This window comes from Lolium rigidum, chromosome 3, assembly GCF_022539505.1.
Source record: "Lolium rigidum isolate FL_2022 chromosome 3, APGP_CSIRO_Lrig_0.1, whole genome shotgun sequence".
Taxonomy (NCBI): Eukaryota; Viridiplantae; Streptophyta; class Magnoliopsida; order Poales; family Poaceae; genus Lolium; species Lolium rigidum.
The window spans coordinates 283,949,261-283,961,892 of NC_061510.1; positions in this window are offsets into that span (position 1 = coordinate 283,949,261).

A 12,632-nucleotide genomic window follows, 5' to 3' on the forward strand; every position below is an offset into this window, starting at 1 on the left:
CGTCGAAAACCCTTACGGAGGAAGCCACGATACGGAAAACCTTCCGGAGCCGCCGCCATCGCGAAGCCAAGATCCGGGGGACAGGAGTCTCGTTCCGGCACCCTGCCGGACGGGGAAGTGCCCCGGAAGGCTTCTCCATCGACACCGCTGCCATCTCCACCGCCATCTTCATCACCGCTGCTGCTCCCATGAGGAGGAGTAGTTCTCCATCGAGGCTCGGGGTTGTACCGGTAGCTATGTGGTTCATCTCTCTCCTATGTACTTCAATACAATAATCTCATGAGCTGCCTTACATGATTGAGATTCATATGATGATGCTTGTAATCTAGATGTCATTATGCTAGTCAAGTGAGTTTTACTTATGTGATCTCCGGAGACTCCTTGTCCCACGTGTGTAAAGGTGACGAGTGTGTGCACCGTGTGGGTCTCTTAGGCTATATTTCACAGAATACTTATTCACTGTTATGAATGGCATAGTGAAGTGCTTATTTATATCTCTTTATGATTGCAATGTGTTTTGTATCACAATTTATCTATGTGTTACTTTAGTGATGTTATTAAAGTAGTTTTATTCCTCCTACACGATGTAATGGTGACAGTGTGTGCATCCGTGTTAGTACTTGGTTTATGCTATGATCATGATCTCTTGTAGATTGCGAAGTTAACTATTGCTATGATAGTATTGATGTGTATTATTCCTCCTACATAAGCATGAAGGTGACGAGTGTGCATGCTACGTTAGTACTTGGTTTAGTCGTATTGATCTATCTTACACTCTAAGGTTATTTAAATATGAACATTGAATTGTGGAGCTTGTTAACTCCGGCATTGAGGGTTCGTGTAATCCTACGCAATGTGTTCATCATCCAACAAGAGAGTGTAGAGTATGCATTTATCTATTCTGTTATGTGATCAATGTTGAGAGTGTCCACTAGTGAAAGTCTAATCCCTAGGCCTTGTTCCTAAATATCGCTATCGCTTGCTTATTCTTGTTTTACTGCGCTACTATCGCTGCGTTACTATCGCATGTTTACTTCCTGCAATATTACTACCATCAACCGCACGCCGGCGAGCTATTTTACGGCGCCGTACTACTGCTCATATTCATTCATACCACTTGTATTTCACTATCTCTTCGCCGAACTAGTGCACCTATTAGGTGTGTTGGGGACACAAGAGACTTCTTGTTTTGTGGTTGCGGGGTTGCATGAGAGGGATATCTTTGACCTCTTCCTCCCTGAGTTCGATAAACCTTGGGTAATCCACTTAAGGGAAACTTGCTCGCTGTTCTACAAACCTCTCGCTCTTGGAGGCCCAACACTGTCTACAAGAATAGAAGCACCCGTAGACATCAAGCACTTTTACGGCGCCGTTGCCGGGGAGGAAAGGTAAAAGGCACTCATACTCCGGTTCCAGGTAACAGTACTTTTCTGGCGCCATTGTGTGTGTGCTCGAAGCTATTTCCTTTAGACTCTGCAATTGCGACATTTGGTTTCTTGTTTACACTAGTTGGGCATAATGGACAACAATGACCTTCTTATTCTATTTCCTGATTTAAGACATGGATGGTTTGATGCGAAAATTAAAAAACCCATGGAACATATTAATATGAATGGTTTGAACACCATTGTTGTTAACGATATGGAAAATTCTAAGCTTGGGGAAGCTGGTTTTGATGAGCATGATATTTTTAGTCCCCCAAGCATTGAGGAGAAAATTTACTTTGATGATACTTTGCCTCCCATTTATGATGATTATAATGATAGTAGTCTTTTGTTACCACCTGTTATGGAGGATAAATTTGATTATGATTACAATATACCTCCTATATTTGATAGCTACTTTGTTGAATTTGCTCCCACTACAATTAATAAGAATGACTATGCTTATGTTGGGAGTAGTAATTATTTTATGCATGAGACTCATGATAAGAATGCTTTATGTGATAGTTATATTGTTGAGTTTGCTCATGTTGCTACTGAAAGTTATTATGAGAGAGGAAAATATGGTTGTAAAAATTTTCATGTTACTAAAACACCTCTCTATGTGTTGAAATTTTTGAAGCTACACTTGTTTTATCTTCCTATGCTTGTTACTTTACTCTTCATGAACTTGTTTATTTACAAGATTCCTATGCATAGGAAGCATGTTAGGCTTAAATGTGTTTTGAAATTGCTTCTTGATATTCTCTTTTGCTTCATTGTCTATTTTCATGAGAGCATCATTAAAGCTACTTGAGCCCATCTTAATGGCTATAAAGAAAGAACTTCTTGGGAGATAACCCATGTGTTTATTTTACTACAGCAATTTTTATTTTGTTGAGTCTTGGAAGTTGTTTACTACTGTAGCAACCTCTCCTTATCATGTTTTTGTGCCAAGTAAAGTTTCTATGTTAAAGTTGATGTTATATTTGGGATCGCTGCGCAGAAACAGCATTGCTGTCTGTCATGAATTCTGGCACAAGTCTCTTTAGAAAATTCGAAAAAATCTGCCAATTTACGAGCATGATCCTCAGATATGTACGCAACTTTCATTAGTTTTGAGTTTTTCCATTTGAGCAAGTCTGGTGCCATTTTAAAATTCGTCTTTACGGACTGTTCTGTTTTTGACAGATTCTGCCTTTTATTTCGCATTGCCGCTTTTGTTAAGTTGAATGAGTTTCTTTGTTCCATTAACTTTCAGAAGTTTTGTGCAATGTCCAGAAGTGTTAAGAATGATTGTGTCAGCTCTGAACATGTGAATTTTTGATTATGCACTAACCCTCTAATGAGTTTGCTTGAAGTTTGGTGTGAAGGAAGTTTTCAAGGGTCAAGAGAGGAGTATGATATACTATGATCAAGAGGAGTGAAAGCTCTAAGCTTGGGGATGCCCCCGTGGCTCATCCCTGCATATTTCAAGAAGACTCAAGCGTCTAAGCTTGGGGATGCCCAAGGCATCCCCTTCTTCATCGACAAAGTATCGAGTTCCTTCTCTTGAAACTATATTTTTATTCGGTCACATCTTATGTATTTTACTTGGAGCGTCTGTGTGTTTTTATTTTTGTTTTGTTATTTTCATTCTCTGAATAAGTTCATCCTTGTGTGGGAGAGAGACACGCTCCGCTGGTTCATATGAACACATGTGTTCTTAGCTTTTAATGTTCAAGGGCGAAAGTTGATCGCTTCACTTATTGTTATATGGTTGGAATTGAAAAATGCTACATGTAGTAATTGGTAAAATGTTTTAGATAATGTGATACTTGGCAATTGTTGTGCTCATGTTTAAGCTCTTGCATCATATACTTTGCACCCATTAATGAAGAAATACATAGAGCTTGCTAAAATTTGATTTGCACATTTGGTCTCTCTAAGGTCTAGATAATATCTAGTATTGAGTTTTGAACAACAAGGAATACGGTGTAGAGTCTTATAATGTTTACAATATGTCTTTTATGTGAGTTTTGCTGCACCGGTTCATCCTTGACTTTGCTTCAAATAACCTTGCTAGCCTAAACCTTGTATAGACAGGGAATACTTCTCATGCATCCAAATACTTGAGCCAATATTCATGCCATTTGTGTCCACCATACCTACCTACTACATGGTATTTCTCCGCCATTCCAAAGTAAATTGCTTGAGTGCTACCTTTAAAATTCCATCATTCACCTTTGCAATATATAGCTCATGGGACAAAATAGCCTTAAAAACTATCGTAGTATTGAATATGTACTTATGCACTTTATCTTTTATTAAGTTGCTTGTTGTGCGATAACCATGCTTACGGGGAACGCCATCAACTATTCCTTGTTGAATATCATGTGAGTTGCTATGCATGTCCGTCTTGTCTGAAGGATCTATCACCTTAATGATTGGAGCATGCATATTGTTAGAGAAGAACATTGGGCCGCTAACTAAAGCCATGAATCATGGTTGAAGTTTCGAGTTTTGGACATATATCCTCAATCTCATATGAGAATAATAATTGTTGCTACATGCTTATGCATTAAAGAGGAGTCCATTATCTGTTGTCCATGTTGTCCCGGTATGGATGTCTAAGTTGAGAATAATCAAAAGCGAGAAATCCAAAATGCGAGCTTTCTCCTTAGACCTTTGTACGGGCGGCATGGAGGTACCCCTTTGTGACACTTGGTTGAAACATGGCATTGCGAAGATCCGGTAGTCCAAGCTAAGTAGGACAAGGTGCGGGCACTATTAGTATACTATGCATGAGGCTTGCAACTTGTAAGATATAATTTACATAACTCATATGCTTTATTACTACCGTTGACAAAATTGTTTCATGTTTTCAAAATAAAAGCTCTAGCACAAATACAGCAATCGATGCTTTCCTCTTTGAAGGACCTTTCTTTTACTTTTATGTTGAGTCAGTTTACCTATCCCTCTCTCCACCTCAAGAAGCAAACACTTGTGTGAACTGTGCATTGATTCCTACATACTTGCATATTGCACTTGTTATATTACTTTACATTGACAATATCCATGAGACATACATGTTATAAGTTGAAAGCAACCGCTGAAACTTAATCTTCCATTGTGTTGCTTCAATGTCTATACTTTAAATTATTGCTTTATGAGTTAACTCTTATGCAAGACTTATTGATGCCTGTCTTGAAAGTACTATTCATGAAAAGTCTTTACTTTATGATTCACTTGTTTACTCATGTCATTACCATTGTTTTGATCGCTGCATTCATTACATATGCTTACAATAGTATGATCAAGGTTATCATGGCATGTCACTTAAGAAATTATCTTTGTTATTGTTTTACCTGCTCGGGACGAGCAGAACTAAGCTTGGGGATGTTGATACGTCTCCGACGTATCGATAATTTCTTATGTTCCATGCTACTTTATTGATGATATCTACATGTTTTATACACATTATATGTCATATTCGTGCGTTTTCCGGAATTAACCTATTGACGAGATGCCGAAAGGCCAGTTGCTGTTTTCTGCTGTTTTTGGTTTCAGAAATCCTAGTAACGAAATATTCTCGGAATTGGACGAAATCAACGCCCGGGTTCCTATTTTGCCGGAAGCATCCAGAACACCCGAGAGCCGCCGGAGGGGGGCCACACGGGCCCCAGATGATAGGCCGGCGCGGCCCACCCCCTGGCCGCGCGGCCCTATGGTGTCGTCGCCCCTTCGACCTTCTGACGCTGCCCTTTTGCCTATATAAAGCCCCTGCGTCGAAAACCCTTACGGAGGAAGCCACGATACGGAAAACCTTCCAGAGTCGCCGCCATCGCGAAGCCAAGATGCGGGGACGGGAGTCTGCGTTCCGGCACCCTGCCGGACGGGGAAGTGCCCCGGAAGGCTTCTCCATCGACACCGTTGCCATCTCCACCGCCATCTTCATCACCGCTGCTGCTCCCATGAGGAGGGAGTAGTTCTCCATCGAGGCTCGGGGCTGTACCGGTAGCTATGTGGTTCATCTCTCTCCTATGTACTTCAATACAATAATCTCATGAGCTGCCTTACATGATTGAGATTCATATGATGATGCTTGTAATCTAGATGTCATTATGCTAGTCAAGTGAGTTTTACTTATGTGATCTCCGGAGACTCCTTGTCCCACGTGTGTAAAGGTGACGAGTGTGTGCACCGTGTGGGTCTCTTAGGCTATATTTCACAGAATACTTATTCACTGTTATGAATGGCATAGTGAAGTGCTTATTTATATCTCTTTATGATTGCAATGTGTTTTGTATCACAATTTATCTATGTGTTACTTTAGTGATGTTATTAAAGTAGTTTTATTCCTCCTACACGATGTAATGGTGACAGTGTGTGCATCCGTGTTAGTACTTGGTTTATGCTATGATCATGATCTCTTGTAGATTGCGAAGTTAACTATTGCTATGATAGTATTGATGTGTATTATTCCTCCTACATAAGCATGAAGGTGACAGGTGTGCATGCTACGTTAGTATTTGGTTTAGTCGTATTGATCTATCTTACACTCTAAGGTTATTTAAATATGAACATTGAATTGTGGAGCTTGTTAACTCCGGCATTGAGGGTTCGTGTAATCCTACGCAATGTGTTCATCATCCAACAAGAGAGTGTAGAGTATGCATTTATCTATTCTGTTATGTGATCAATGTTGAGAGTGTCCACTAGTGAAAGTCTAATCCCTAGGCCTTGTTCCTAAATACTGCTATCGCTGCTTGTTACTGTTTTACTGCGTTACTACTGCTGCGTTACTCTGCATGTTTACTTCCTGCAATATTACTACCATCAACTGCACGCCAGCGAGCCATTTTCTGGCGCCGTACTACTGCTCATATTCATTCATACCACTTGTATTTCACTATCTCTTCGCCGAACTAGTGCACCTATTAGGTGTGTTGGGGACACAAGAGACTTCTTGTTTTGTGGTTGCGGGGTTGCATGAGAGGGATATCTTTGACCTCTTCCTCCCTGAGTTCGATAAACCTTGGGTAATCCACTTAAGGGAAACTTGCTGCTGTTCTACAAACATCTGCTCTTGGAGGCCCAACACTGTCTACAAGAATAGAAGCACCCGTAGACATCACCCCTCCGGGCCCACTTGTTTTACTCAGTCCTACTCAGTTTTGCCCTTTCGATAAACATTTCCTCACTTTTCCCCCTCTTAGTTCTACTCAGTTTTCCTCACTTGTACTCACTGGCTGATCTCTGATTGGTCGAGATGTATGTCACACAGATCTTGGTTGGTTGAAAGCTCAACGAACGCTTGCACCGCTCGATCATTTATGATCGGACGGCCTGTATATCTCTCTCTACCATGATGGACGCATACGGAGAGAAGAGCAGAGCACATACTTACCAACCCTGGCAGTCGCATATTCCAGTCGCATCTTCCTCTCTCCTATTTCCTCTCTTACTCCGGTGGTCACGGCGGCGCGGATCTAACCGTGCGTGCGGCGGCGTGCGGCGGCGCGGATCTAACCGTGCGGCGGCGTGGATCTAAGAGTGCCGGTGAGGATCTAACCCTCAGAAATAGTTGAAATGTCTCTCTCTGTCTCACTTTCGTTTCTCTTCTCAGATCTGTTGAATGATGAAGAGCACCAAGACGGCGGCAGATCATTGAAGCCATCTCCTACAACATCGCTTCGACAGCGCGAGATCCGGTATTCAATGTCGGAGCACTGTTGATGTCTCACTTCTGTTGCCCTCCTCGGATCCGTTGCTTGATGAAGGACACCAAGACGGCGGCCGTGCCGGCAGTGGTCATCGATGCCACGAACATTGAAGCCATCGCCTACAACATCGCTTCGACGGCGCAGATCCAGCATTCAATGTCGGAGCCTGTTGATGTCTCACTTCTGTTGCCCTCCTCAGATCCGTTGCTGATGAAGGACACCAAGACGGTGGCCGTGCAGACAGTGGTCATCGATGCCACGAACATTGAATCCATCGCCTACAACATCGCTTCAACGGCGCAGATCCATCATTCAATGTCGGAGCCTGTTGATGTCTCACTTCCGTTGCCCTCCTCAGCTCCGTTGCTGATGAAGGACACCAAGACAGCGGCGGTTCCGAGAGTGCGAATCGATGCCAAGACGATTGAAGCCATCGTCTACAACCGTGCTGCAAAGCCGCCGATCCAGCCCTCCGCAGATCCGTCGGCGATGAAGTACACCAAGACAGCGGCGGTTCCGACAGTGGTCATCGATGCCACGAACATTGAAGCCATCGCCAACAACATCGCTTCAACGGCGGATGGCGCAGATGACCACCCCTCAGCCGCCCGTCGTCCCGGCCTTTCTTGCCCATCGGTGCGCGGCCGTGTTCGACGCCGCAAATTGGGATAAATTATGATAAATTTGTATTTTTCAATTTCCAATTGGGATAAAATTGTTCGAACTACTACGTCCGTCTCAAAAAGAGCTTCTCCATGTTCTTGATGTGTCCATGTACATCAATATGTATGATTTGAATTCTATCCCAACTTGATTGGGAAGATTTTGATATGTATTTGATTCGAGAGGCTGGTACATGCTTTCACTTTTGGGATCCCTTCACTTTTATAAAAGGGCATGCATGCTAAAATTATCGTGCGCATTACTTAGCACAACTAGGAAATTGTACGCCAAAATACAGTGCTTAGAGCCACAACAAAATACAGTGGTTAGAGCCATCTACTGAATAACAATTCTATACTAAATCGTCTACCAGAACCACATAGCTGCTAGGACATGGATGACACCTAATAAAACTGCCCAGATGAATCTACTTTTCTCCTCTCCCATCACTTGAAGTTCATGTTCTAGATTTTCTACCACTTGATCAAATACGGCAAGATCTGTCTCAACTCTCAACTTCTTCTTGCGAATAAGCTCTGAATTCTTCTTTTCTTCCTCCACGGTATGCTTCAGCTCGAATATCATCAGGTTTTTACGGGCCAATTCATCACCTAAATTGGCCACCTTCTCCTCCAAATCCATCCTCTGGCTACACCACTGGGTTGATTCATCTTGGTATGCAATGTACCATGGATCATCGGCTTGCACAGCTAAGCTGTAACAATAATGGAAAAAAGAACAACTGAAATCACTCCAACAGGCCATGGCGGCACTTCAAATTCAATGTTAGTATAAAGAGCTGAAGCTAGATACCTGCACTTCCGACGAGGTAGGAGAAGTAGAACGTGGCCACGACATGATCGAATCCCCACCCTCGCCGGTGTACCCGCTACGACCAGACATTGAGGACTATTTCGCACCTTCAAACTCCAATAAATTACGGGAACCGAATCGATTAGGGGGCGGGGGAGGCAGAAGCGGAGGTCTTACCAAGCTATACTACCAATTGGTGCGCGGAACAAATCCCGGTCGTCGTGGGCGGCGGATCCGCTTGCGGCGGAGTTTCCTGCGGTGGGTACAATGCGTGCGGACGAAACAAGTGCTGGAGCCGTGGTTGACGTGCAGCGTCGCAGTCCGTCCGACGCCGCCGGGGGACAGAGCCGGCGGCGCGACGAGGCGCCGGCGATGGCTGCTCCGTCCGACGGTGGGGAACGAGCTCCGGCGATGGCTGCTCCGTCCGACGGTGGGGAACGAGCTGCCAGCGGTTCTCCGGTGACTAATGATGGGTCTAGCTTATAAGAATAATTAATTAGCGAACTTGTTGCTTCTCTCTATGATATTCTCTAAATAAATAGACGACCCCACTGGTTATTGGCTGCGGCAGCCCCACAGAGCGACAATATATGTCTTTTCCTGAAAAATAGATGACCCCACTGGTCATTGGCTGCAGAGGCCCCACCGAGCAGCAATATATGATTTTCTCTAAATAAATAGACGACCCCACTGGTCATTGGCTGCGGCAGCCCCACAGAGCGGCAATATATGTCTTTTCCTGAAAAATATACGACCCCACTGGTCATTGGCTGCGGCAGCCCTATAGAGCGGCCCCATTTGTCATTGGCAGCACCGTGTATAAAATCATGAAATAAAACGGTCCACACGTCAGCGATAGATGGATGGTCTGCTCCGACGTGTCTCCCGACCCTACCCGTCGGCACGAGACGGTCAGGGAGGAGCTGCCCCTCTGCGGCCCCACCCGGTCAGACTAACGGTCAAGGCCTCTGACCTGACGGCTACCGGCCGTTCTAGCACTTGTGCGTCTTTCAAACTAGAGGAGAGGAAAACTGAGGAAAAACTAAGGGACTGGGGAAAACTGAGTACAACTAACGAACCAGGAGCACGAAAATAGAAATCCCTAATATAAAAGGACGCCCATGCTGCACGCAAAGGGAGGGAGAAAAAACAAACTCTATAGAAAAAGAACCGCCAAGAGAGAACCATTGCAGGACGTAGGGTTTCGCACATGAACATGGGTAAAAATCATGTGTCTCTGTGTGATTGTGATCTCGGCTTCGACCGCCATTAGAGCTCGCCATGCTCTGCGCCCCTCGCCGAACCAAAAGGGGAGTTTCATTCCTTGGTGTCTAAATCCACGACACGACATACATGGTAGAGGTTTTGTGGAGAGAAATCTGAAAGAAAGGGATAGAAAACAATGAGACCACGGGATTGGAGAGTTACGAAGGAGTTCTCCCTTGCGAGCTAGTTCCTCCCTCGCGGAGAGAAACGGGACCGGTTTCCAAGCCTTAAAGATAAACCCGTCGAGGTTGAGCTCGAAGGGGCCATCACGCTAGGCTTCCTCCGGCTCGATGGGTGCATCCACGAAATCCTCCTCGCCAGGGCTATCATCCATAAGGGCCTAGAAGCATGAGCCATGCTGGCCAGCAAACTTGGGAGGGAGGGAAGAGGTCGGAGAGAGGGCACGACGGTTGTGGCAGGCACCTTAATTTGGTCCCGGCGGCGGTGCGGTTGCCACGCTAGTGGGGAGAGGGAACAAAAGCGCGCCTCTCGTCCATCAACCTCCACGACTAGCTAGCTCTTTGTATCCACTCTGGTTGAGTTGTGCCTTTCATACAAACAGATTAAACAGAAGATTGTTTGCAAAAAAAAAACAGTCCGTAATGCCGCTGGGACAATGTGTTGTTGCAGAGGGTGTAATTAGTATCTCCGTGATATTAATATACTCCCTCCGTCCCGTGGAAAGTGTCGGCGGGCTAGTACAAACGTATTTTTACAAACTCCCCCCTAGCAACTCCATTCTTCTCCACCTACATCCCTAAAGTCTGAAATCAAGATCCCCTTTTCCCGTCTATCCTTCCGGCCGTCCCCAGCCATCCCCGGCGTCCCTTCCGGCCGTCCCCAACCATCCCCGGCGTATCGTGCAGCCGCCTTTGCGCCCGGCGTCCCCTACAGCCGCCTCCGCGCACGGCCTTCCCGCGCCCGGCATCCCCGGCGGGAGCAGCATCACCAGCTCGCTGTGCTCGCCACGCAGAGCTCGAGCGAGATCGCGCCGACGGAGGACTAGCACCGGCGCGTGCGAGCAAGGCCCCACAGCTCCAATTCCAGCTCCGGCCTCCTTGCCACGTTCCCGTCCCCGACGTTGAGCTCGCCCTCCGCCACCTCTTCCTGGTCGACCAGGCTGCCGGAGCTCCTCGCGGTGAACTCCCCCCTCTTCCTCTGCGCTCTCCGGACACGTCTGTGGGGTGCATGCCCGCCATGGCCGATGCCATCGACGCTTCTCCTCGAGCGCACCCTCTCCACCCAGCCTCCTACAGTTTCACTGAAAAAAGTTCCAGGATCAGCTCATAGTTTCAGTGCACCAATAGTTCAGTTCACTGCGATAGGGAAGGCTAATGCTGCAAATCACCATCAACAATGTAGAAAAAGCTTTCATGTATCTATAAACTAAACTTGTTCTTTCAATTTGGATGCCGTTTGGTCCAAATTGGACAGAGTGCATCCCTTGCTGAATCTTATCATTAGCAATTGCAATTGTCGGACAGCAGTTTCAGTCAACATGTATGTCTTCAGAAAAGGAGACCAGCAAGGAGTTGGGAACAGTTTGTTATTTCAGTGAATAGAACAATGAGCAATCTTCCTAACATATAGTTGACGATCTCCCGTCTCAACTGTCGTGCAAACATATTTTTCCAATTTAGGGTATTATTCATGGAAAATAAATCACAATAATCAGAGAACAAATCAAGACTATATACTCCAGCTGTCCAAAAGAAGGTATTGCAGTTTAAACTTCAGTTTCAGTTCAATTTTTCCTTGCCCCAGATGTATGTATGGAAATATAGGCAAAAATTATAGTGATGGAATTGCAGCTGAAATAACACTATCAAAGGAAATTAACCGATCGGTACTAGGACAGACATATGGTGGTCATGTCCTATGAACTCACCACGTTTGCTATTTATTGATAAAATGGCCATATTACTGCATTAACACTATACGTATTGATAAAATGACCATTTCACTACGAGCAGACATGCTGGAAAGTGGGTAAGCTGTATGGATTTATAGAAATATGACATGACAGCTATAGCTTGGGTAATGGGTACCATAGATAACATCAGGCAACATAGATGGAGTTGTACTGGTGGTACACCGTCTTATTTTCAACATAGATGGAGTTCAGCTCTATTTCAAATTCACTCTAATGAACAAGATAGCTTTTGATAGTTCAAATTCATTTCTTACTTGGTGCACAGATTAACACAGCTACAAGTATACATGCATGGAAGGAGGGAAGTCTTACTAGTAAGTTGTTCATTTAACAGAGCAGTGGCATTACATAGTTCACAAAAATACCTACTGCATCACATAGTTCAAAAATGCCTACTGTTTGTTGGCTTTTACTCTGTTTGAAGGAGGGAAAGAGACCAGCTCAGTGTTAACAAACAATGAAGCGGGCAAGAACAACCTCACGGATACCTCTAGTTTCAGGTACTGATACCAGTAGTAATGAATTATGACAGATATTTTCAGGCAAGACAAAACTCACAGATACCTCTATTTTCAGGTACTGCTACCAATAGCTATGAATTACGACAGATATTTTCAGGCAAGAACAACCTCACAGGAGTATTAGTAGCCTATATATTAGCAATAGTATGCATATTCGCTGCATTTGTTTTATACCTTATCTTGCTCATACATTCTGACATCTTTAACAATAAAGATCATCTGCAGATGAATCTTTTCCAGATGTATAAACAGTCCACATTTCTTCAGAAAGTCAAGCATCTGGACATAAAAGAGTGAATTCAGCGAACAG